The following is a 26,807-nucleotide window of genomic DNA, read 5'->3' as shown; positions in this document are numbered from 1 at the left end:
GGCACACGAGTTTAAGTGTGATGAGTTCAATTTACAAGAACATAAAACAATGCACTTTGGGAAAAATACTATGAAGCACAAACATAAACTGAGAATTCTTCTAAAGAGTGAAAGGCTTAAGAGGATTTGGAAGTGAGAGTTGATAACAAATTCACAAGAGTTTACAATGTGCTGGTAGTAGCAAAAGAAAAAAAAGAAAAAGAAAGAAAGAAAGAGGCAGGGAGCAGGGAGGTAAATGTTCTAGAAGAGGAGCAATACGAAATTACTGGTACCGAGTGAGCAAAATAATACCTATGATAATCTAAATTATTCCAAGTCACCCTGTGAATTTCCAATTTCTGCTTTAGGAAAGTACCTAGCAATATATATCTCACTATGAAAATGTACCTCTTCATCTCTATACTTCTAAAATAGTAAGGAAACATAAATAAATAGGACTCTTTTCATGGTGAAAATAGGGCTCCCAAATACAAATTGCCCTTTAGCTTAAGGAATTGGGTGAACAATAATACAGCACTGTTAGAAGCTAGTTAACTTTTAAGAAGATAATAGTTACTATAGTTGTCAAGTTTCGCCATAGTTATCTGGAAGGGAACATCAAAGAAAAACACATTGTGTTCATTCATTTACTGATACAGCAAAATTGATTGAGAAATAATATAAATAATAATTAAACCGGGTATTGTCAATGCCTAGAGATACAAAAAAAATGAATGAGATATAATTCTGCTGCAGGAAACAAGCCCTTAAGCTGATCATTGTAATCCCATGTGTAAAACCCAGTGATAGGGGATCCCTGGGTGGCGCAGCGGTTTGGCGCCTGCCTTTGGCCCAGGGCGCGATCCTGGAGACCTGGGATCGAATCCCACGTCGGGCTTCCGGTGCATGGAGCCTGCTTCTCCCTCTGCCTATGTCTCTGCCCCTCTCTCTTTCTCTCTCTGTGACTATCATAAATAAATAAAAAATTAAAAAAAAAAAAAAAAAAAAAAAAAAAACCCAGTGATAGATGGACATGGGGACAGGAACCCAGAGGATGGAAAGAGCAGGGCAGTGCTAAGCTGGAGAAGCATTAAATAGTTGGTGAGGCTGGAGCATTAGGTCCAAGCTGAGAGAGGTAAGAAGTGACACCAGAAAATAACAGGATCCTCAAGGAGTCGCTGCAGTGTTAAACCAGGAAGGAAAATAGCCAGTTGGAGAGAATTACTCTGGCAGCCAGTATGGAGGCTGAATTTGAGAGAAACAAATTTGGAGAAAAATGACTTCTAAGGGTCCAAATGTGAGGTGCTGTAAGTAATATAAATTCCCCTGGATTTCCCTTAGGGAAGACCCATTCCCATTGCCTTTAGGCTTGGTGGGAAGATATGGGTTGCAGACTCAAGCTAGGCTAATTCATCCTTTGTCTCTCCCTGGAATTTGAATTTTGAGCCAAGGGACAAAGGGATTGAAGACAGATGGAGCATCTTTATCCCTATGACAGTGTTCTCAGGGGATCACACTCTTCCCTGCATCCCCTAAACCTCACTATTGTCCTTCAACACCCCTGTTGGCCCCTCCTGAGGCCTCAGTTTTTCCCCTGGGTTGTCAGACCCTCCCTCTCCTTTTTGGGGGACTTAAGTTAGCCAAATACCCATTCTGGTACTTTTAACTGAAAAAATCAATCTAATTAATAAAGGTCTGAGAAATAGTTAAAATAAACAGGGTACAGTTTCTAGAATGTTACGTTTGTTTAAGTAGGCTCCATACCCCATGTGGACTCTTAAGCAACTGAGCCACCCAGACACCCCTCATTTCTAGGTTTCAAACAACTTTTTGATTAATCAGCATTGGCTCAGAATATAACCATATTCATATATATACAAATACGTGCAATGTTTCTAAAAGAGTATGTACCAAGTTCCAAATTTTAAGAAGTCTTAAAACTAGCAAAATTAAATTAGCAAAGATTTATAAGTACTTCAAATGAATCGTTCCAAAAAGTTTATTTATGGAATTCCTGTTTTCAAGGCACAATTTAACTTTCATAGATACTGGGTTTTCCTAACTAGCATTCACAGAGACTTAAAGCTCTACTCTAAATCCCTTAAACACACATTGAAGAGGTATGTGAAATCAAGTCATGACATCATAAGAACCACTGAAAGGTGGGCGCCCCAGGCATTTTCCCTCAGGGAAAATGGGTAGAGTGCTTAAAATGATTTTTTTCCATTAGGTATGGCAATGAATCAATTTGAAATTATTGAGTAGCCGACATTGTAGCACAGAGGAATAATGTCCTGGAAGTCTTACTTAAATTACTGACATCAGATATTTGAAAATGAATGACTATGAAATCTGCCTACAGGTAAGACACTGTGTATGCAATTATTCTTTCAATTTCAACTAGAGAGACATGCTTTTAAAAAGCTTAAAAATGAAAGTTTTTAAAAAAAAATTCCATTACCCATTGTATGCATAATTATACAATCATGGACACAGGGCTTTCTCTTTCTCTTATAATTGAAGATTGTAAAGGGAGGACCACCCCTACCCAGGAGTTAAGTACCAGCAAGATGCATACCATCGGGACACATTCCTGCTCAAAAATCTTTAAGAATTCTCCAATCCCAGAATGAGTCCACACTCCACATGCTGCTTTCAGGGATATCTGTCATCAAATCACAAGGTCTTCCAGATTTCAAGCTGTAGCACTGAACAAAATGCGCTCATTCTATTGCACTCTCTTGCCCTTGAATCCCTTCCTTGTGTATTTTTCCCCCACTACCACCATTTCTGTCTATCTGCCTGTCCATATTCAGTGCCTAAAGATCTCCTCAAAGCTTATCTCCTCTACAAGGGTCATTGCAGTCACCCAGAACATCCTGGTTTATTTCTCTCTCAAGCTCCCTCTACCAGTGACTGGCATTGATCAAACATCATTTTGTGTCCTTACTTTCTGGTTACATCTTTGCCTACTAGATCCATGAGTAGGGCATTCATTCATTCATCAAATAGTCCCTGAATTCCTACTGTATACAGACATACACCTCTAAGAAGGAATCCAACAGTGAGCTAATCAGACATAGACAACAGGCTAGTTGGCGAAGGAGGTAGAAACTGATTTTTTTATTAATCAAACAATCATGCAATTGAGAATGAAATTATTGTGTCCATTAAGATAGCTACAGTTTCGAGTAGCAGAAAAGTCTCCACCTCAAATTGGCAAAAACAATATGGATGTGTGCCACTTCTCATGAGAAGGTTGACAATAAGGTGACTCCACTTGTTTGCAGATGTCTCAGTGCTACTCACCTCTCTCTCTGGTCTGTATCGTTAGGTTGGAAGCAGATAACAAGCTGTTCCAGGCAACCCATCCTGGTCAGCAGAGGCCAAAAACAGAGTACTTTCTTCTAAATCCTCTTTTTAACAACAACAACAACAAATACTATCTCCCCAGCCAGCCTGGCACACATTCTATTTCATGTCCTGTCCCAAACTTGGTTATGGGCCAACCCCTTAACCAATCATTAGAAAGAGATTTACTAAGAGATCAAAATACAGACATCTTCTACTAAGTTACACAGGGAGGGACAGATACCTGAGCGAAATTTAAGTTTTATTACTAAGGAAAAAGGTGGAAACGAATGAGTAGGCAGCTAGCTGAGCCTGAAACAGCCATTTACTAACTACCGACTAGGTTTTATGAAAGGAAGAAACAGGATTCCATGAGACAAACAAGGGAACAGAGCATAGACTTGGTACAGTGAAGAGCAATGGTTGGATTTGCAAGACAGATAGGAGGTGAAATTGGCAAGTCTTGATGAACTGGCCAGCATAGTTAGGAGGATGGTAGCATCAGCAATTGCCTCCAGTTTTCTGGATTGCCTCTGCCTTGAATAAGTCAGATAGATGTTGGGGTCATTTCCCAATATAGCAAACATTGGAAGGAGAGTATATTTGAAAGGAAATCAAATCATAATCCTGGTTTAGTACACATGCTTTTTTTATCCTTTGAAACATCCAAGAATCAATGTCCATGAAGCAGTGGGTACATGGGTTTGGAGTTGGAGGAGTAATTTGAGTTGAAAATGTAACTTTGTGAAACATCTGTTTATGAAAGGTCATTTCAGCCAGGGTCATGAATGAGCTTTTTTTGACAGAGGAAGTAAAGACAGAAAAGGAGATGGATGAGTCAGGACTGAGTCTTGATGAATGCCAACATTTAATGACCACAGATAAAGATAACTGAAAGGGTTGTAGAGAAAGAAATGCCAGAGTTAGTAGCACATGCCCTACACATTTTAAGTGTATATCATATCACATCATATTTCCTATTTCTTGATTGGCTACAATTTCTTTCTTTCTTTCTTTCTTTCTTTCTTTCTTTCTTTCTTTCTTTCTTTCTTGTAGGCTCTATGCCCAATGTGGGACTTGAACTCATGACCCTGAGGTTGAGAATCACATGCTCTACCAACTGAGCCAGCAAGGCACCCCTACAATTACTCTTTCCATTTAATCCCATTAATTAATGATTATCACAAGAAGTACCTTTAAATAATACCATTTTTATCAGGTTATCTCCAATATACAACTTAGCACTTCATTTTACCCATGTATATTACCACTCTATAGAATTGCACTTGAACTACATACTTCTGTTTATTTCCCCAGCCAGATAGTATGCTCTCCATTGACAATGATGAGCTCTTGTATTTTATTTCCTTTGTTCTCAAGATCATAGCACAATATTCTTCCCACAGTAGTTATTCAGCAGATAATTTAATTGATTCTGACACTTCCTATACATTTATAATGTCCTTAATTCCAGGGCATGGAATAGGGTTATTGTTCTTGTATTGAGTTTAGAGTTAGGCGCATCTTATGGTAAAAAAAAAGAACTCAGATGAGGAATCAACCAGTCTATTTCTAATCTGCACCCATTATCACATTCCCGAGGTCAAAATTATCCAAAGGCATTTTTTTACTAACTATGGCTTTACTATTTAATCTGCAGCTCCTCATTATTTTTCTAATAGAATGCTCAATAATTTACAAAGTACGAAAATGAAGATTGTGACTTAGAAGAAACATGCGCCCTCCCTTTTTCAACTAAGAAGGAATTGCTAATAACATTAGACTGCTGTCAATCAAGCCACACCATTCTAATTTTATGCTCCTAAAATGTATTAGAATTCATTTATTCTCTGTCCCTTTAATGGCCAACATTTCAAATTAATTTTAGAAACTTAATGAATAATGACCAAAAGCTCTGCCACTTCTAAGGAGCTGGGTCTTAAACACAATCTGTGGTCACCTGGTGAACATCTGTCCCCTTTGGCATCTCCAGTAGAGACATAACAAAAGCAGTTGTCTTATGAGCCTGTAGAATCTTTTTAAGTAAAGAGGCAAATAAATGACTATCCAAATGGGCAACATAAAAATATCTCTGCCTGACTTTGAGGAGGGAAATGTTTTTACATCAGCCATTTGGAAAACAATGGCATGGTATGGTCAGCGAGGAAGAAAAGAATTGGTAACCACCCATAGTAAATCTTATAATGAAAACAGCCAGACCAGAAATTCCAGAATAGTTCTCTCCAAGTCTGTTGGAATTTTATGGCAGTATCTCTGATATTTTCAGTAGGAAAAACACTTGGCCCACACTTTCATCATTTGTGAGGATTCAAAAACAAAAGAGCTGGATGTGTTATAAGTTGTTTTACACCAACCTGGACAATTTACCTGCTTTGTATCCTAAAGCTCTATGTCCAACAGGCCATCAGCTAGGCTGTCAATCAATCCATAAACCCATATTGAGAGCCTTCTGTAAGTCCATGTGGAGAGGAAGCCAGGCTGTAGAAGCAAGCTTTCCAATCTGGCAGCTCTCATTAAATTCTAAAGTCACTTGTCTTTGTCTCTGTATTAAAAGAAATGATTTCATGTCCAGTTTCTCTTTTAAAAAGTGACAGAACTCAACCATGCAATATTCATTAGTTCTTTTTGGCAACTCCATTTAGCTAATGGAAATTCAGGTACATTCATGTGCAATTATTAGATATTGAAAAATTATGAAATGTCCAACTTTTCTTTTTATGACAAACACATACTCACAGGTTTTACTCTAAGGTTGTGAAATAAACACATGCAGCTGTGACATGTCAATAAACTCATGTAACTGGCAAGTTTTCAGTTTGCTGTATCCACATATAATGTGGTAAGCAGCCAGTTACATCTTTTTTTTTTTTTTTTAAGATTTCATTTATTTATTTGACAGAGAGGGAGAGCACAATCAGGCAGGAACAGCAGGCAGACAGAGAGGGAGAAGCAGACTCCTTACCTGAGCAGAGAGCCCAATGCAGGGCTTGATCCCAGGACCCCAGGATCATGACCTAAGCTGAAGGCAGATGCTTAACTGACTGAGCCACCCAGATGCTTCCAGTTACATCTTTCTCAGCTTAACTCTACTGTACTTTTTCCAATAAAGCTGTGCAGCTACAAACCACAATTTACCTAAAATAGGAGAAGGTTTAGGAAGGTGGCCTGAAGTGGAAGACCGTGCATCATTTCTACACTTCCTTGACATTGTCGCCAAAAGGGCAGTGATTGGGAAAGAGGTCTGCACTGGAGGCTGATAGTGCTCTCTCTGGAGTCATTGGGTTGCCAATGACTTACAGCAGTCTGTTTTGTGTGGCTGAGCCTTGGCTTCTTCATCTGGAAGATGGAGATAATATTAGTACCAAGGCTAGGAGCACTAGTTTCCAGAACAAAATTTAAGAGGGCACTGAAAACTCAATAGTCAGATAAATCATATTTTAATGCAATATTGTAAGAAATCAGATTGGCAATCTACAGCCACTTATTTTTGTAAATACAGTTTCATTAGAACCAGTGACAGCATTAGAGTGAATCAAGTAAGGTAGGATTATGCAAGTGTGGGATCAATTCTGTCTTTTTAAAAAATCTTAATATTTTAGGGGCGCCTGGGTGTCTCAGTTGGTTAAGTATCTGACTCTTGGTTTCGGCTCAGGTCATGATCTCAGGGTAATAGCATTGAGCCCAGGTTGGGCTCACAATGGGAGTGGAACCTGCTCAAGATTCTCTCTCTCTCTCCCTTTGCCCCTCCCTCTACTGTTTGTGGATGCTCTCTTCTCTCCCCCCACCCAATAAATAAATAAATAAAATAAAATGTTGCTATTTTTCATTAGCATGCTTTTTTGCATTAATTTTGAGTTTTTAAACTCTTGCACTAAAGTATGATTTATCTTGATTACTGTGTTTTTTTGGCACTCACTTGCTTTTCCCTAGTACCAACTCTCATGGCATTATTGAGAAAGTTAAATGAGGCAATGTGTCTTGATATTGGCCATTGGCTGCTCTGGGATCCCTCACTCTGAATCCTCTTGGTCCACCCCAACTGCAGTGCATGGTCTCCATATATACTGACAGCTTCCTATCTCATGTGTCCAACTTGTGTCTTCTGCTTGGGAGTTTTCTCCCATATCAGAGGAGCCTAAGTAGTTCTTGAGCAAGGCATTCAGAAATGCCAGGAATTTAGGGGGTTCCTGGGTGGCTCCATTGGTTAAGTAGCCACTCTTAGTTCCAGCTAGGGTCATGATCTTGAGGTCATGGGATCGAGCCCTGTGTTGGACTCTGCGCATAGTACAGAATCTGCTTCAGATTCTCTCTCCCTCTCCCTCTAGCCCACATGTTCTCTTTGTCTCTCAAATAAATAAATAAATAAAATATTTCAAAATAATAAAAGAGGGCAGCCCGGGTGGCTCAGCGGTTTAGTGCCTGCCTTCGGCCCAGGGCGTGATCCTGGACACCTGGGATTGAGTCCCACATCAGGGTCCCTGCATGGAGCTTGCTTCTCTCTCTGCCTCTGTCTCTGTGTGTGTGTCTCTCTCTCTCTCTGTGTGTCTCTCATGAATAAATAAATAAAATCTTTTAAAATAATAATAATAATAAAAGAAAGAAATGCCAGGAAGTTAGTACCTCCAGTGGAGAGATCTTAACCAATGAGGACAGTAGTTGGTAAATAGATACCTCCATTCACCATATGGAGCTTTCTTCCCAAAGGTAGTTGACAAGGAGAGATATAGATATAGCAAGACTAAAGGGAGGTAAGTGAAGTGCTCATCTTAGGAGCAATATTTAAGGGAGTGCCCAATACTCAGTATCAAGATAGAGCTTTCTTTTTTTTTTTTTTTAATTGAAGTGCAATGTACATATAACATTATATTAGTTTCAGGTATACAACATACTGATTTGGTATATATATACATTGCAAAATGATCACCCAATAAGTCTAGTTATCCATCACCACACAGTTACAAAACTCCTTTTCTTGTGATGAATTCAAAATGTGAATTCAAAAATGTGAAGCAAATAAAAGGTTTCTATGTGTTTTAATTAGTTTCTCCAATTTAACCTAGTTTTTAAAGAGAAGCCAAATAGAGTCTGTCAAGAGCACATATCATATGCCTACTTCAGTGTCTGTTGGAAGGGCTGACTCTTTTCCTGTTTACACTCATCTCTTTACAACTTGGGAAACCTAAACATGAGATTTTTCTCTCCATAATCCTTCACAGTGGCACAAGATTTGAATATCTCACTTGTCTTTGCCAGTTTTACCTTACTCCTTTATTGAGCCAAACCCTTAGGAAAATCAGTGTTTTTGCTGCCAAGAGGGATTGGAGAAGCTATCTGGAACAGAGATGCATGGGAAGTGTAGTTTGTTTTGTATTTAGCTTCAAGGCTTCCATAAAAAGCATGTTATCCTAAAATAAATAATCCTGGAGAGCTGGGAATGTAAAACATGTATCTTTACTCTGTCAGAAGTGCAGCATCTTTTGTTCCATCTTGATCGGATTTCTATTTTTAAGGAAATCCTATATTCACTTGAGTAGTTCCTCACTGGGTTGTTTCTGTTCAACCTAAGACATAATCTTCTTCGCTCCCCAACTGCGTTTCACCACGGCTGCCTCCGTGATTGTAACATACATCAGCCAGCATTTCTTCCAACTCTACACATAAGCCACCAGTCAAGCAGATATTAGCTTCATCCCATTTGCATCTAAAATCGGAAGATCCATTCCTAGGAGAGCCCATGCAGAAAATACTGATGAAAGTCAATAATAAGTAAGAGTAGTCATGTTGGCACACTAAATTCAGCAATACTCCGGTAAACTTCCCCAAAATAAAAGCAGGCTATAAGGGAGTGTTTTTGCCAATAAATTTCAAAGTATTTTATTGAAACTCCATGCACAGCTCAGGAGGAAATTAAAAGATAGGCACGATTTCCTTTTTTTTTTTCCAGCAAATATCATAGCCTATTAAGCTACATTAACTTAATGCACAATGAATCCCATTTTAATATGTTAGATATCAAAAATACATAATGCTTTAAGCAGCTAAGAAATATGTTAATCAAAGTGCTAACCACACCATATGAAACCTAAGTAAGTGGGTGTTGGATTGTCGAGATGTGTAAAAGTTCAACAAACTTACCCAATCACAAATGTTGCCTCTGAAGAAAATATTAAACCTACCTTGAAATGTAAGCCATTCCAATATAGTTTAAATCATCGTGCAGAAAGCCAGTTGGAAAATTAGTTTTAAAAGCAAGTGATAAATTAATGTTATTAGAGTAAAATCTGAAATGGAAGAAATTGGTCAGATTTTTAGAAGATAGACTAAACAGGGCCATATTGAAAAATGTGTTTGTTGCTTAGCTTTTGTGATTTCAAAATTAGAATTTCCTTTAAACATTCTCAAAGTCTCTCCTGAATATTCTTCAAAATATATTAAGGGATGGATTAATCAGATTGCTTCAGGAATGACACATTCTGGTTAATCTAATTAACCAGAAAATCTTTTTCTCCAACCCATATCATTGAAATTCTTACTAGGATGCCTTATGAAGGAAAGTGTACTGAACTTCATCTTCCCTTGAGACTCTGTCATCTTGGATGATCAAGCATCACACAGAGCTCTGAAAGTGAAGCAAAGGTTCGGTTGCATGGATACAGATATATGGCCATATTTGTGGTGTGTGGAACATAAGCCATACTCATGCCCTATCTCTTCCCTTCTCTCTAACATACAAAAAGCCTGCCTAGTTGGAATCAGACTTAAAAATAGATAGAGGTGGAGGTGGGTTCTCCACAGAACCAATAAGATGTATACAGAGAAATTTATTCTAGGAAATTAGCTCCTATGATTTGGGGGAATGGCAAGTCAAAAATCTGCAGGGGAGATAGGCAGGGCAGACAAGCTGGAAACCCAGGGAAGGGGTAATGTTGCAGCATGAGTCTAGTTTAGAGGCAGAATTCCCTCAGAGGAGGTCAGTCTTTTTTTCTCTCAAGATATTCAACTGATTGGGTGAGACCCACTCACATTGGGGAGGGTAATCTGCTTTATTGAATGTCTACTGATTTAAATGTTAATCTCATCTACAAAATAACTTCACAGCAACATCTAGATTAGCTTTTGATCACCTACTTGGATACTGTGGCTTAGCCAAGTTGACACAAAAAACTAACCATCACAAGTAGTGTAGAAGAAGTCACAAAATATTCACCAGGATAATAAAAAATACATGGAAGAGAGTTAGAGGGCAAGCTTGTCTACTTCACCTTCATATGTCAGGGCAAGAGAAGGAAAGGGCAGAAAGGCTAATATCATGCACATTAACCAAGGTCTTTTTTCTTTTAATCAGCTGGTTTAAATATCTCCTTAAGAGCCCCAAAGTATCCAGTCCATGTTGAATATTCTAGGATTCCATAGCTTTGCTCTGAGAACCTTGTGAAATGTCCAAGAGGCAATATAAAGACATCCTAATGGATAATAATGATTGAGTACTCATTTTCCATGCACTACCTGATTTCGCCCTCCTGGCAACCCTTTGAAGTAGACAGGAATACACTGTCATTTCACAGATCAGGAAGCTGAGGACCAGAGAGGTACGATGACCAGCCTAAGATCACCCACCAAGAAAGGGGCAGAATAATTACTCATAATAAGGTCCCTTGAATCCCAAAACTTACCTTCTTATACACTGTAGTAGACTGCATCCCTGTTTTCCTTCATTAATCATCAAACATACTAATTGTGTGCTACAAATAAACTATGTGCCAGTTAGGCTACAAATAAATAAAAAAAGGATAAGCTAAGGATTATTGCTGGTTTGTTCCTTACCTCTTCCTCTTCTGAATTCCCACTTAAAAAACTGAGCCAAGCCATCTACTGCATGCCAATTGTGTTAAGTCACTTCCTTATATATTTCCTTGAGCAGTTACTGAAAAGTAAAATGAAATCATCAGTCAGGCATAGAAAGGCAATTTAGGTATAAACAGCCAAAACAGGCAATATTGATCAAGGGAGCTAAATGTAACATGTATGACCTGGTATACTGTACATGAAAACGTATAAAAATTGCAATCACCTGAATTCTAAACTTGGAAACAAATGCTAATCGCTCTCCTCCTGAAGTGTTCATATAAGAGCAAATATGCTCTCAAGAAGCTCAAACCTTAAAAAATAAAAATTAAAAAATAAAAATTAAAAAAAAGAAGCTCAAACTTTCATTGGAGAAACAAAACTCTGCTGGATGAACCAGAAAGGGGCAAAAAGTCATTCAAACATAATTTAGCACAAGCAATCAGTATTTCAGTGGCCTCTAGGTGAGAAATAAGACGTTGGTTAAGAATTAGCCTCTTCTAGATCCTCCAAGAAAACTCTAGGAAAAGCTAGACTCCTGTCAAGAGGTAGGGAAAATCAGTCAGTGACACCATTTAAAAGTGGCATTCCTCAGCCCTGATAACAACCTTTTGTGACTTTCCAAATGGTTGTCCTCATGAGCTTTGCTTCCAAAGGTGTGTCCAAGGGAAAAAAAAAAAAAAAGCAACCATGAATTTCATCAATGTTAAGTAATAATATGGCCAAGTTGGCAGTGGCAGCCGGCTCTGGTCTCCAGCACCTGTGGGATTTGGACCCAGCCCAGGGTGTCCCTGCTATTGTGCTTCTAGATGGTCTATGACTACAGGATCTGTGCCTAGTTCACTCCAGTGCCCCCAGTACCCAATGCATTGCCTGGCATAGAGTGGGCACTCAGGAAATCAAGCAAATGAATTAAACTACTCAATGTGATGGAAAATTGCAGGGCAATCTGGCGATGGTATTCACTTCTGTAGGTTCTTCCTATATTTTTATGATTCTCATTTCAGAGAACTAGACTTTGGGCTTCCTTGTCTCAGGGGAGGTCTGAAGTCAGCAGTAATTCCTGTCTTATGTGGAAACCCAGTCACTGAACTGATTATTAATGGGTTTTCTGGAGCTAGTGGAGAGAGAAAAGTACCTTTAAAGGTTGTAGGAGGGGATCCCTGGGTGGCTCAGAGGTTTAGTGCCTGCCTTCGGCCCAGGACGTAATCCCGGGGTCACGGGATCGAGTCCCACATCAGGTTCCTGTGTGGAGCCTGCTTCTCCCTCTGCCTGTGTCTCTCCCTCTCTCCCTCTCTCATGAATAAGTAAAGGTTGTAGGAAGAGGGAGGGAGGTATTTTCAGGGAAGATGGGGAAGAGGACAAATGCTGAGGATCTTCTAAGGAGCTGGCCCAACCATGTCAGAACTCTGGAGTCACCAAGATCTCAGGGGGAATTACTCTGGAGTGCTTAAACAGGCTGAAATCTAGGCTCCCAATTTCCACCTCTGCCCTGATTCCAGTGCCCCAAACCTAAGCAAGTCATGCAGCAGCAGAGAATGATATCTCATGCTTTCTTTGTGGCCATGTGAGACCCACACTTGGTGGAGGGTAGTGGGGAGGGAACACGGGGTAGAAAAGTGTCCCAATAACGGTCAAGGTTAAAATTAGACTCACTCTGCAGGATGAGAAGGCTTAGGGCAGCCCAGGTGGCTCAGTGGTTTAACACCACCTTCAACCCCGGCCTGATCCTGGAGACCCAGGATCAAGTCCCACGTCAGGCTCCCTCCATAGAGCCTGCTTCTCCCCCTGCCTGTGTCTGTGCCTCTCTCTCTTTGTGTGTGTGTGTGTCTCATGAGTAAATAAAATCATTTTTTTAAAAGAAAAGAAAGCTTAAGCAAAGATTTAAGAAAATTAAGAAATGCAATCATTCATTCCACCTGTGGGATTGTAGATGGAACGTCATGCTGGCTATAGCAGCTTGGTTTACCAATTGCAAACAAGTGTAAAGTACTCAAGTGGTGATACATCTATCATCCAGTAAAGCCAGGTAAGTTGGTAAATATCACTTAGCAGGAAGCGCAGCCATGCAGAGCTGTGCAAGAACAGGGAGGTGCCAACATGCACCCTGCCTTGGTACAGCCTGACAGAGGGACCTGACTTCCATCACATGGGGTTCTTGTTTGGAGCTTCAGGGAAGGATACTCCATAGGTGGACACATCCAGCAGTTTCTTCAGCCCTTTCTTGCCTGGTAACTCAAACTATATGTCGGCTCCCCAGGATTTAGATGTTCCCTTCAGTGCTAGGATTTATGGTTCACCTTTGAAGCCCTACCACTGCCTAGTGAATGACATCTAATTGGTGCTAATAATAATAAAAATGACAATAATAACAGAAGTAACAACAAAACAACAGTGATACTACTACAGAGTTCTTACTCCATACCAGGGAATACATCCATCTCTTTACATGGATCAGTGAGGTAAACAAATGAAAAACAAAAAAATTCTATGTTACCATTTTTTATAGCTGAGAGGACTAGGATTATTTCCATTTTACAGATGAGGAAATGGAGAATTAGAATAATTTTAAACTTGCCCAAGTTCCCAAGACTAGCTGGTGGCAAAGGCAGAGTTGTGATCTAGACAATCTGACTCCAGAGCCTATGCTTTTAAGATATTACAGAAGGTTGCCTTCATATGCAGTTATTAACAAATAAGTAACTGCTAAGCATTCAAAGGTAGTCCCAGTTTCAGCGCAATGTATTCTCCAAACCACAAAGATCCAGACAGGCTAAATCCTGCCATGTCCCCCTGAAGTCCCCATTTTCCATGAAATACTTGAGAGAAGGTGATGGCAATGTGTGCTATGCATGATAGTTTATCACATCCTCTGTGCAGTGCAAGTAGATTTCCAGAAAGGGCATTTCAGCACTGCTTCATGGAAAATGCTTCTTTTTAATGGAGAAATGAGGACAGTAAATCGGGAGCTCTCCCACTGGCAGGCTTGCATTCAAAAGAGAACCCAGTCCATACAATTAATATTTACATCTTTTCTTCAAAACTCCTTAAATATTGACTCATATTTTAAAACATGACATCCAGACCAATTCAATGTGAATGAAATTAAACCACAGGGACAACTTCATCATGTTGTTATGGCAACTTCTCATACAACTGTCCTTTTAGTCATTGAACAATTGCTAATTTCTTTGCTTTGCAAGAAGCCCCAAGTTGCTTCCTTAAAGGCTCATTCTGCTATCAAAGGAAATTGCGTATGATGGTGATAGAAATGTTCACAATGGTAACTTTTGGAAGAATACTATTTTATTATTAGTCACGCTTTGCATTTCAATTTCTTTTCCTCCTCAGCATGCCATTTGTGGTATCCCTGGCTTCCAACAGTTCAGCAGACTTTAGCAATAAAGGGGCTGGTTGCAACTTTGCTTTCCTTCTAAAACTTAGGCTGGCACAAAACACCAAAATCATTTGTTCCTGACAAGGGACTTTACATGCATCTGTGATTAGAAACTGAGTTTCTTAAAGGCTGAGAATGAAGTTATCTCTTCTCTGTGTCCTTCAGTTTAGCTAACTTGTTTACTGAGCAAACAACTTCAACAACATTGAAGCTCTAAGGTGTATTTTTAAATTATTTCCATCTTTTCCAAAATACATAAGAATTACTTTATTTTATTTTTTTAAAGATTTTATTTAGAGAGAGAGGGAGAGAGTGAAAGAGAGTGAGCAGAAGGCAGAGGGAGAGAGAATCTGAAGCAGACTCCACACTGAGCATAGAGCTCCACTCGGGGCTCGATTCCATGACCTCAAGATCATGACCTGAGCTGAAACCAAAGGGTCAACCATTTAACCAACTGAGCCATCCAGAGCCCCCATAAGAATTATTTTAATATTTTACCTTAGCAGGCCTCCATGGAATAATTCATGAAACAAATCAGGAATATGATGAGTAGTTATACCCAGAACCACATGCTTGGAATTAGAAGGCAAAATAAAGACGTTTATAACAGAGATGTTGATTCATGAAATACTAAAAAAGTCTGAGGAACCGTTCTAGATTAGAGAAAGTAGAGAGTAGAGACATGGTAACTGAATAAAACATGGGATCCTCAATTGAATCCTGGACTGGAGGAAAAAATAAAAGCAATTATAAAGGACATTATTGGGACACTTGGAGATATTTGAATATGGGCAGAATATTAGACAATGATCTTAAATTAAGGTTAAATGTCCTATGTATAATCACTGTATTACATATAACATGCACACATACACATGCATGCACATTTATGCACATATGTATATATAGAGAGATTTTTAAAAGCAAATGTGGTGAAATGTTAACAGTTGATGGATCTAGATGGAGTGTATAAAGTTGGTCGTTATGCTACTCTCAAACTTTTCTGTTCAAAATAAAAAAGAAGGGCTAGGAAGTCCTTGTGATGAACAGCTTCAAAATCTTCAGGGAGAAAAGTGGCAAAAAAATAAAGATGCAGTAATTGGGTAACAAAAGAATATGATAATCTGACAGTGTATGAAATTGTACAGAAATTCTTTGGGGACCAAAAGCATAAGTCTCCATAGAGATTAGAGACATTCATTACAGGAATTTTATTAATTAATTACAGATTTTATTGCACTTAAGAAAATACCTGTTGAATATCAGAACACAAATAAAATGATCCAAGATAGCTTTAAAAAGTGCCAGAAATGGGCATTAAAGCAAGTCAAGAGAGAAGACTAGATATCTTGGACCTGTCTACTTAAATGATGAGTCCATAGACAGATGAGATGCAGAGCTGGAAACCCAGGCTTTCAGCTGCTCCCAGAAGCACTGGCATCAATTGTGTGACCTCTCACCAAAATGTCTAATAGCCTCCAATGGCTGAACTCAAGTTTATAAGCTTTCCAAACAGCAGAAAGATCCAATAAACCAATATTGCTTCTCAAATTCATCTTAATAATGGATGCAAATCTGACAAATATTCCTTCTACTCATGTTTATTGTTCTTGTAAGTTGTTTTCAGATTTTAAAAAATTGATCAGTCTATTTCTTTTTTCAGTTACATTCTTCAGGAATCATTAAGACACAATATAATGGACCGGTAAAGGGTGTGTGCTCTGAAATCGCACTACCAACAGATTGAAACTTACTATCTGATCTTTCAACCTGAGCCCTAGCATCCTCATTTGTAAAATGGGGGAAATAAATACTTTGACTCTCACAGACTTTCTGTGCTTATTAAATTAGGTGATGCTTTGGGATAAGATGAGGCACACTTTAGACACGTAATAAACATCAGCTAATACTATTTATAACTCATTTCAATATATCTACATTACTTATTTCCTAAAACAATAGAGTAATATCTAAAAGCTATACACAGCAGATATACATTGCCTGTAGTTAAAAAAAGACTAATAAAAATAACAACTCATAACCATCTAGGATGTCTGGGTGCCACACAGAGTGGGAGAACATAAATAGGCTATAGAGTTTTAGAAATCTGAGTTTAAGTCTCTAATTTCTTTCTTCAGCTATGTGCTTTTTGGCAACTACCTAAGATCCTTCTGATTCCATGTCCTCATACGGAAAATGGGAAAAATATCACTTTTCCTAAACTGAGATGACAAACTGTAGGTACAATGCCTGTCACACAGCAGGCACTCAGGAGATTGTAGCCATGGTGATTCTCATTCTGCCAGCCTACTGAACAGGTGTGTCCAAAAACAAATCTATGTGAGTATAAATCAAATTTTTAAAATAATATTTCAGATAGCTTCAGATACAGTACACACTAATACAAGTATTTATTTCAGCTTTTGCTAACTGCCTTTGTAAACCCATCCATTGTTTTGTTTTACTTTTTAATTGAGGTTTAATATGCAGTAAAGTCTGTTAATTTTAAGTGCTCTAGCCACAAGTGTACAAGCTGATAAACTCTTACATACATACATATGCACACATCTGTGGACTCATTAGCCACATCAAGACACAGATCACTTCCAGCATCCTCAGGCCCATTTCAGCCAATACTATTGTGACTTCTATCCACCACACTTCAGCTGGGCCTATACTAGAAACTCACATAAATACAGTGGTACAGAGTGTGCCTTTTTTTTTAAATTGTGGTAAACAGTATGTGCACTTTTGAAGACATATTTTAAAATGTTAACATTTCCAGTGTGTTTCTTATAAGGTATATTCCTGAACTTGCCCCCCCCCCTTTTTTTTTGTACTTATAATTGGAAATCCCTTGTCTTAGTTTCACATTTTCACTCACTGTTTGTTTCAGATCAATTTTCTGGACATGCTCCGAAATTAATGGACTACATCCAACCATCTTTCAGAAACTAAATGATTGCTACTTGTGTAGATCCATTGAAATGAAAAACATGGGTGTGGGCATTCAAGTACATCCTCTAGAAAAAGAACACACAAGTGGCTGGTGGGTGCTATTATGTAACCAACAAGCATATTCTGATAGAGGAGGCTTACAGCATAAATGTTTCCTTTTGGAAGAAAAAAAGCAAAAATCCAATTGTATGTAGAGTTCAGGGGAAAGAACACCCAGTATGAAGAAAATATAACTCCAGGAGAAGGCTGAAAAACAGAATGAGAGAAGCAAAAAAAGCAAGAAAATATGTCAAAGCCTCTTAAAAATACAATGGGATGTTATGCCCAAGAAAATAAAGGCTACTTTTGCTAAACCAGGAGTGAGAACATATTATAAAAGATGCAAAGACGAGTGAATATGGAACCACTATTTTGTCTCTGCCTTTAACACGAGAATGGAGGAAGCAGGAGCTCCATAAGATAAATATTAATGAGTCTCTGGGAATATCAAGAAACAGAATTAATAAGAGGCAGGTAAAAGAATACTTATACAATTTAAATATTTATAAATCAGCAGAGCTGGATGAGATTCATTTGAACATATTCAACGAACCGGCTAAGGCAGGACGTACTTCCAATACTAGTGTTTGTCGTGGAGACTTATGTAGCAGAAAAATTTAAGCAGGCTGATTTAGTGTTGGAGATAAAGCAGCCAAAAGCAGATCCGGGAAAAGGTGGGCTAGTTAGCGTATCCAAACTACCAGTCAAAACCTTAAATGAAATCATAAATCAGTCCATGAGCACCTTGAGGAAAATAACATAGTAAGTAATAGCCAAAGAGGTTCATAAAAAATAGAGCTTGTCAAAGCAACTTAATCCATTTTTGGATATGCTAAGAAATTTGGGGAAGGTAATGGATGTTATAGACATAGTTTAGGGAGGCCCTGCAGATATCACCAGACAATTCATTTTGGACCTATCTTGTTGATGCAATGGCTATTGTTCTCATCCTTTCCAACAGTGAAGGGCAATTTCACCTGCACACTTAATATATGGGGATAGGACTCTCTATTCCCCATGACACCCCAGCATGGAATTTAGTCATTGGGTAAATGTAGTCCACCCAGAAGTACAAACTAAATGTTACCCAAATGACAAGGAGAAACACTGATAATACTGAAGCAAATCAGATTGACATCTTTTGGAGAAACAAGGGGTATGTGTGTGTGTATGGTGTGTGTGGATCTGCAATTATCACCATAATTCAGGAAAAAATGAATGTTTTTGCTCAATCTACTCATTTAATTATAGAAAATATAAAAGGATATGGAAACAGAGGCCTTTTAAAAAATATGCAGATCCAATCACACCACCAGGTTTTGCTGAAACTGTGCAAAAGCTTCCTGTTGCTCTTAGACCAGAATGGTTAGCCTGCTCTGAAAGCCTGACTAGTCTAGCTTGGGCTCACCTCTCCAGCCTCACTGATACCACACTCCTCCCCATTCTGGACAAGCCAGCTTCCCAAGCCTTCTTTCAGTTTTTCTAAAGCATCATGTTTTTCTTGCCACTGGATCTTTGCACATGCTGTCCTGCCTTTCACTTTCTTACTCATTCTAGTAAGCAGAGTTTCTACTCAAATCCCACTTATGGGGGGAAACCTTCTTTAACATCCCAGACCATATGCTTTCCATTGTAGTTTGGTCTAATAAAATAACATTTCTTTCCCAGAAGTGTTTATTTCAGAATGTAATTTGATGCTCATTTTAAATAATTAATATAGTCCATCCCTACCAAACTATAAGCTCCACAACTAAATATGGTTTTTGTGAAGATTGTATCCAAGACCTTGGAGTACCAAGCACAATACATATTTGTGATCAGGGAAAAAATAATGAAAACAGATGGGTTCTCTTCATAAAGGGTTAACTGAAAGAACATCTTTCCATTCTGAGTATTATAATATTCTCTTCAGTTTTCTTCTCAAGTAAGATAATGGGAAAAAGCCTTTAATGAGCGTCCTGTTGACAGAGGTATAAAAAACATGAGGCAGCTAAAACTTGAATTGTTGAATTCTATATTTGCACATTATACTTACCTCTGATGTGTTCCGAAATTTCATTTCATGGTGATAATGAATCTGTGGGAAATTAGCATTTTATCACTCTTCACATGAGAGTGTTAGTGAAGGTTTTCTAAGCCATGTACTGTGCAGAAAACAAAATGTTTTTCTGATAACTAACTTTGTGACATACCCTTACTGCTTCAACAGTGTTCATCTTTACACCTCAGAGCAGTCTAAACCTAGACTGAGGGAGAGCCAGTTAGAGAACAATATTCTATTCCCAGGTCAGTCACTGATGGGAAATTTTCTCCTTTTCCAATAATACTTCGATATTGAGACTTTTTAAAACACAGATTTGTAAGTTCCTAAGAACCCAGACCCCAGAATGCAAGGTTTTGATATATTCAAGGTCACACAGGAAGGAGTGACCCAAGGGGGGCTAGAACTCAGGTTTCTGGTTTCAGGGCATCGTTATTTCATTAGTTCATTCATTCAGGAAATGAGACCTCAACATATCCCACAAGCCTGGCACTGCTGGGAACCCTGGAAACAAAGATAGAGAAATTATCCTTGCCTTGATGAAGTTTGTTAATTTGTGTGAGGAACCAAGCAGAAGGGAATGACGACAGCACCTCTGTGGTGAGTGCTATCTGGAGAAGTTGCTGGTGGAGCCCCAGGCCCAAGGCCATCAGCCATTCTCTGACACCAGTGCTACTGTGGTGGGCAGCTCCAAGCCTGCTAACAACATCCCTCTGCAGGGGTTTAGCTCAGAAGGTTGGGTGTGACCACCTTGAAGACTGACCCTCAATCCGAGGGGGAGAGAAGTTGGTGGATAAATGTCCCACCCATGCATCCTTCAGAAGGACAGCTCTGAGGGGCATTCCACATGGTTTCTCAGAAAGTCCCCTAGAGATTTGGCTCCAATGTCAACAGTAATAACCAGTCAATACTGTATCTTTACTGGTTTTTTTGTCCTTCCCAGCTCACTCTCCCCATTCCTCACTCCTGCTTCCTAAGATTACCTCCCAAATAAACTCCTTGCACCCAAGCCCTTGTTTCAGGCTATTGGGAGAATTAACAGCACCTCACAATATCAGTGAATGAGATAGATGGATGGATGAATGAATGAATGAATGAATGAGGAGAAGACACTAGGGACAAGGTTGCAAACTAGATGGAGCATCTCTCTTTGTCTGTCCATAAGGTCACTATCTATAGGGCATGTTCTTAACTCTCTTGAAGAATATGTTGTTAAGTGCCAGTTGTGAGGATGCAAGATTGGTGCATCCATGTCAGAGCTGAAGTGCTTTCCTAAAGGAATGAAGATGTATGTGTGACAGGAAGGGAAAGACCCGGGAGCACAAAAATGCTGGGCTGGCACACCTGTGACCAAGAAAAGAAAAAAAAGAAAAGAAAAGAAAAGAAAGGAAAAGAAAAGAAAAGAAAAGAAAAGAAAAGAAAAGAAAAGAGAAAAGAAAAGAAAAGAAAAGAAAAGAAAGGAAAACAATGAGCAGAGAAGGGTGTGGAAAAACTCTGAGTATTGAGGATTGCTTTTAGAGAAATAATTGTTAGGTGATGTGATTAAAATATCCCCTGAGCCTTTCCCAGGCATACACAGGCCCTTGTGCCTTCCAAGTGGCTGGGATTGTTCACACAGGACCATGTTTTCAGGGTCACTTTGACTCCAATGTGAGCTCCTGGGAACTGCTGTCATTCACAAAGATCCCTATCAAACAAAGGACAGTAAATGAGAAGTCAAATAGCAAAGGTGGAATAAAATGTCTGGCTAGAGCTAGCATTCCTTAGGCTTTTCTATGAAAACCACTGTTTCCTTACATGTCATGCCTTATAAGGGAGGAATAAAGATTCAGAGTGAGGGCAATACTGCTAATCAACATAAGCTGGATCTGGTCACTCCCCTATGATGTTTCCCATTGTATTGGGATGATGTCTGTGTTGGAGCCCAGGCATACAGTATAGTGCCTGGCACACAGTGGTACTCAATACACAATTATGAAAGAAAATCAGGAGAAAAAGGAGGAAGGGAGAGAATTAGATAATTTGATAATCAACCAGTGCATCATTAATCAAAAGATCCTGATGTATACTCAGGATCAATGCACATAGCCCATTCAATTAAATCTTTATAAGGATGAAAATATTAACATAATTCAGGATATCCTTGGATCTTTTGGTGGATAGGGGGACTGGGAAGTGGGTGAAGAAAATATTATGTTCCCATCGAAGAAGAAAAAGTGTTGTTTTTTTTTTCCTTCAGAAAACATCAGTGGCTAAGATGATGCTCTTATTGGTAATGAGATATGGGCTTTCTTCCAGAGAGTGACAGAGATCCTTCAAGCAAATCTCATGGCCTTTGATGTGAGCACTGCTGAGAAAATACTTTCAGCTGAACAAGTATGGGAGAGAAATTTGAAGAAGGCATTTCATGTTCTCCTCTGTTGCATCTTTGATGTACACAAAGGATTTAGTCCTAGAAGATGAAGACTTTATCTGTTTTCCTTCTTCCTAAGGAGAACTTTGTTTCACATTTCCCTGTTGGGGCATGATCCTGGTGAGTAGGTGACAGATAATTACAGGGTTTTCTCATTACCCAACCAACAGGTTGCACAGAAAAGTATAACCCAAAAATATTTACCAAAGAACTTACCATTTATAATATCTATAATAATTTGATTTAAGTATTTCTTATCAATTGCAAATACCCATACTAAACTGTGAATTCAAAACAAATCAACTATTAGGGTACCTGGCTGGCTCAGTCAGCAAAGAATGCAACTATTGATCTTGGGGTTGTGAGTTCAAGTCCCATATTGTGAGTAGAACTTACTAAAAAAAAAAAAAAAAAAAAGCAAATCAATAGCAAAGACAAATTGAAAGTCTCCTAAAGGATGCAAAGTTTCTTGAGGTCAATAAAAGTGATCTAGGAGAAGTGCTCCAAGTGTAAGCAAAGTCTCTGGCAAATGATAAATCAGCCTAGTTAAAACTAGTTAAGAGCTGAAAAAAATATGCAAAGTGGGTCAGAAGGCAAAAACTTCCACTTATAAAATAAGTAAGTCATTGGGATGTAATATACAACATGGTGGCTATAGTCAATAACACTATATTGCATATTTGAAAGTTGATAAGAGAGTAGATCTCAAACTCTCATCACAAGAAAAAAATGTATAACTATGTATAATAAACATGCTAACTAGATTTATCGTGGTGATCATTTTGCAGTATATACAAACATGGAGTCATTTGTTGAACACCTGAAACTAAAATAATGTTTTTTGTCAGTTATTTTTCAATGTTTAAAACCATAAGGGGATGACATAATAGCACTACAAAAAAGAAAATGATCTGAATATGAAAATAAGATACCCGTGGGAAAATTGACAAAAACCAAATATTTCCCTGAAAATGTTATTTATTATGAACTTGCTGCAAAACTTAAAATGAAGTGAAAGATGTCACTTTGTCAATTTGTGTTGAAAATTATGCCTTCTAAAATCATGACATGCTAAAAATTAAAAAAAAAAGGGATCCCTGGGTGGCGCAGCGGTTTGGCGCCTGCCTTTGGCCCAGGGCACGATCCTGGAGACCCGGGATCGAATCCCACATCGAGCTCCCGGTGCATGGGGCCTGCTTCTCCCTCTGCCTGTGTCTCTGCCTCTCTCTCTCTCTCTCTCTCTCTCTCTGTGACTATCATAAATAAATAAAAATTTTTTAAAAAATTAAAAAAAATAAAATCATGACATGCTTTTTTATCTTAAAGATTAGTTCATAATTATGATAAATAATTATGTTATATTAAAATGGAGATTTAAAAACAATTTTAGTTAAACTTTTCAAGTTAGAGTTTTCATCTTTTGCTCTCACTATTTACTTAAAAAATTGATCCCTGCATTAGATGGCTTTACTTTCAGGGACCTCTTCCAGCTATCAGTTCTCCTTGAATGAAGAAGACCCCCTCTCTTCTTGAAATCTCTCCTTCTCCCACCTACAGCCACTTCCTTACTCCAGATCCCCAGTATTTCTCACTTAGGTGATTACACTACCTCCTATTGCCCTGCGTCTCGGCTCACCCCTCCACTTCTTCCTTCCCACTGCAGGCAGACAGAAACTCATAAAATACAAGCATGGCTCTCTCCCTTCCTCATGATCCTTTTATGGGTCCCATTGCCCTGTGTGCATACAAGCTTTTCATGATTGAACCCCTTTCTTCTACCTTCTCACCTCACCCATCTCTGACATCCTCAGCCCTCACTCCTATACAGCTGTGCTCTTCCTTCTAGCTTCTCACCAACCTCCAATGTGCTATCATGCCCGAAGCTCTGGTCCTTGCAACAGCCTAATGTCAATACAGCTGTCAATTCTCAACTAAGAGATCACTTCCTCCAGGGAGCCTTCCCAGATCACCTGCATTTGGTATCCCTCCCTTATGGTCAGTATCCTGCACTAACTGACAATAATAAAGCACTTATGACACAACACTGTAATTATCCACTAGGGATGAGAGCACCAGGACCAACACTTCAGAAGTCTCCAGCACCTTGCTCAGGACCTGGCCCAGAAAAGGGACCTAGTACATGTTTAATAAAGGAATGAATTAATGAAATGACTAAGCTAACCAAAGCAAAATTAAAGGAGCAAAGCTATGCAATTAAGCTGAGACATTTTCAGGTGTGGTGGATCAAGAGTATAAAAGTTAAGACATCAACACTGCTCCCAATGGTTGTTTTTGGGGAGTGGGTTTTTTTAACTTTATACACCTAACAATTATTTGATATTTAGTAAGAATGCACTATCATTATAACAAAAAAATTTAAAAATAATAAATATCCATAATCAAATGTTCACTCAGTTTTCAAACACTCTCTAATCTCCTTCTTAATTTGAATACTTCTACTTGTTCATTTGTTTCTAAGCTGTTAGAAAAACTTTAAAATAAAAGCTGTCGGGGATCCCTGGGTGGCACAGTGGTTTAGCAACTGCCTTTGGCCCAGGGCGCGATCCTGGAGACCCAGGATCGAATCCCATGTCGGGCTCCCGGTGCATGGAGCCTGCATCTCCCTCTGCCTATGTCTCTGCCTCTCTCTCTCTCTCTCTCTCTCTCTCTCTCTCTGTGTGACTATCATAAATAAATAAAAATTAAAAAAAAATAAAAATAAAAAAAATAAAATAAAAGCTGTCTTAAAGGGACATGTTCTGGACATTTTTAGCTTGCCTGTTATGTGATGTTTACATAGGATCTCAAGGATTTTCATCTTTTATGGAATCTTATAATGTTCTTAATAATCACATGTTCTGATAATTTAATGCTGTTGTTTCAGAAGAGTGAGATCGATGGGGAGTTGGCAGGGACGACAGGGAGAATAGGATACGTTCAGAGGGAAGGGATTTCTAGTTTTCACAATATACCTTTCTGTGCTTTTCAAAAATGTTACAAGAAGCTCATCTTACTTTTGTAATAAAATAAAAGGTGATTAAAAATTCAAAAGCAAATATTGGCAAGCATTTTATGAGGCTTTTAAAAAATACATTAATGCCCCTGGCAACTCTGCAAGGTAGATATTATCATCATTTTAAAGATGAAGAAACTGAGACCCCAAGAAGTTCTATGACTTGTCCAAGGTCAAAAAGGTAATAGTCACACATGGAGGATTCAAACACGAGTCTGGTTTTAAGGTCAAGGTATTTTAAAAGTACTCTTTAAAAATGTAATATACCATATTTTCTTGTTTTATTAAACAAGCAGATAGTTGTTTGCTTTGGCGGATAAGTGTGTTACTTTAGGGATGGAGAGAGATTTATTTTCTTAGTTTAGGGCAGTAATAAAGCTTGGGGATTCAAAATAAATGCTTTCCTGGACTGAGGTACCAAAACAAGGAATCACACTAAGTGTCAAATTTAAAGCAAATTTCCTTCTAACGTTATTATTAGTATCTTAAACGTTATCGTATTTCCTAACTACTTGCTCAGCTTTGGCAACAATAAAGCTTTCATCATAGAGCCTCGACTGTAGGAGGTAAACAGTATTTTCTTCACATTTGTTAAAGAATGAATGTGGGGGGCAGTCCAGGTGGCTCAGCAGTTTAGCACCACCTTCACCCCAGGGTGTGATCCTGGAGACCTGGGAGTTCCACATTGGGCTCCCTCCATGGAGCCTGCTTCTCCCTCTGCCTGTGTCTCTGCTGCTTCTTTCTCTCTTTCTCTCTCTCTCTCTCATGAATAAATAAATAAAATCTTTAAAGAAAAAAAGAATGAATGTGGGTATATATGTATAAACATAAAATATATGTATTTGTGTATATTTTCATGAGTGTGTATTGTATATTATAGAGAAAATATGTACCAAATTTGCATCAGAGTTATGAAATTATAACTACATTTTAATTTCTCTGGAGTTTTCTGTACTTTTTCAATTTTCTAATTTCATAAGAAGAGAAAGAGTGGGTATAATTCTACAACATAGAGATTTATTATAAAATCATAGTAACCATGTGTATTGGCTCAGGAATAGACAAACTGACCAATGGAACAGAATAGAGAGCCCAGAAATACATATGGAAATTTGATATATGAGAAAGAGAATATGGCAGAGTCAGGGGAGAGGTTAGGGGCGGGGGAGAGATAATTCAATAAATTAAGCTGGCAGAAACCAGTTGCCCATAATAGAAAAATATGATTTTAGGTCCCTATCTCTAATCATACTCAAAAGTCAATTACAGATAAAGCAAAGACTTAAATGCCAGAAGGAAATAGAGAGGATTGAAATTATTAAGATACAAAGAACACTAATCATTAAAAAAAAAAAGGCTGATAAATTCAACCCCATTAAAACTAAGAACTTATGCTAAGAACACCTTAAAGTAAGTGAAAAGGCAAGTCATAAGCAGGGAGAAAATATTTGCAATGATATAACCACTGTATTAGTCAAGGTTCTCCAATAGGAAAGAGATTATATCTGTATGAGATTTATTAGAGTAATTGGCTCACATGATCATGGAGGCTGAGAAGCACCACAATTTGCCCTCTGCTGGCTGGAGACTCAGAGAAGCAGGTGACATAATTCAGTCTGAGCCTGAGGTGTGAGAACCAGGAGCACAGGTGTTTGAGGGCAAGAAAAGACAGATGCTCCAACTCAAACAGAGCAAATTCACCCTTTCTCCACCTTTTGTTCTCTTCAGGTCCCCAAAGGATTGGATGATG

The 26,807-nt window shown here is 38.5% G+C and overlaps 1 long non-coding RNA gene across 1 annotated transcript; it reads right to left on the bottom strand.

The window, feature by feature from the left end:
- Window positions 1-8,033: 8,033 nt before the first annotated feature.
- Window positions 8,034-24,009, bottom strand: LOC140610077 (uncharacterized). Its single transcript, XR_012011855.1, has 3 exons — window positions 23,903-24,009; window positions 11,176-11,275; window positions 8,034-9,073 (listed from the first exon to the last, which is right to left on the bottom strand). It is a non-coding gene; the product is annotated as an uncharacterized lncRNA (long non-coding RNA).
- Between the last annotated feature and the right edge of the window lie 2,798 nt (window positions 24,010-26,807).

The sequence above is a fragment of the Canis lupus genome, chromosome 19 (genome assembly GCF_048164855.1).
Source record: "Canis lupus baileyi chromosome 19, mCanLup2.hap1, whole genome shotgun sequence".
In the NCBI taxonomy this organism is placed as follows: domain Eukaryota; kingdom Metazoa; phylum Chordata; class Mammalia; order Carnivora; family Canidae; genus Canis; species Canis lupus.
The sequence above is the reverse complement of the archived record's forward strand: the minus strand, read 5'-3'. Positions and strand labels throughout refer to the sequence as shown.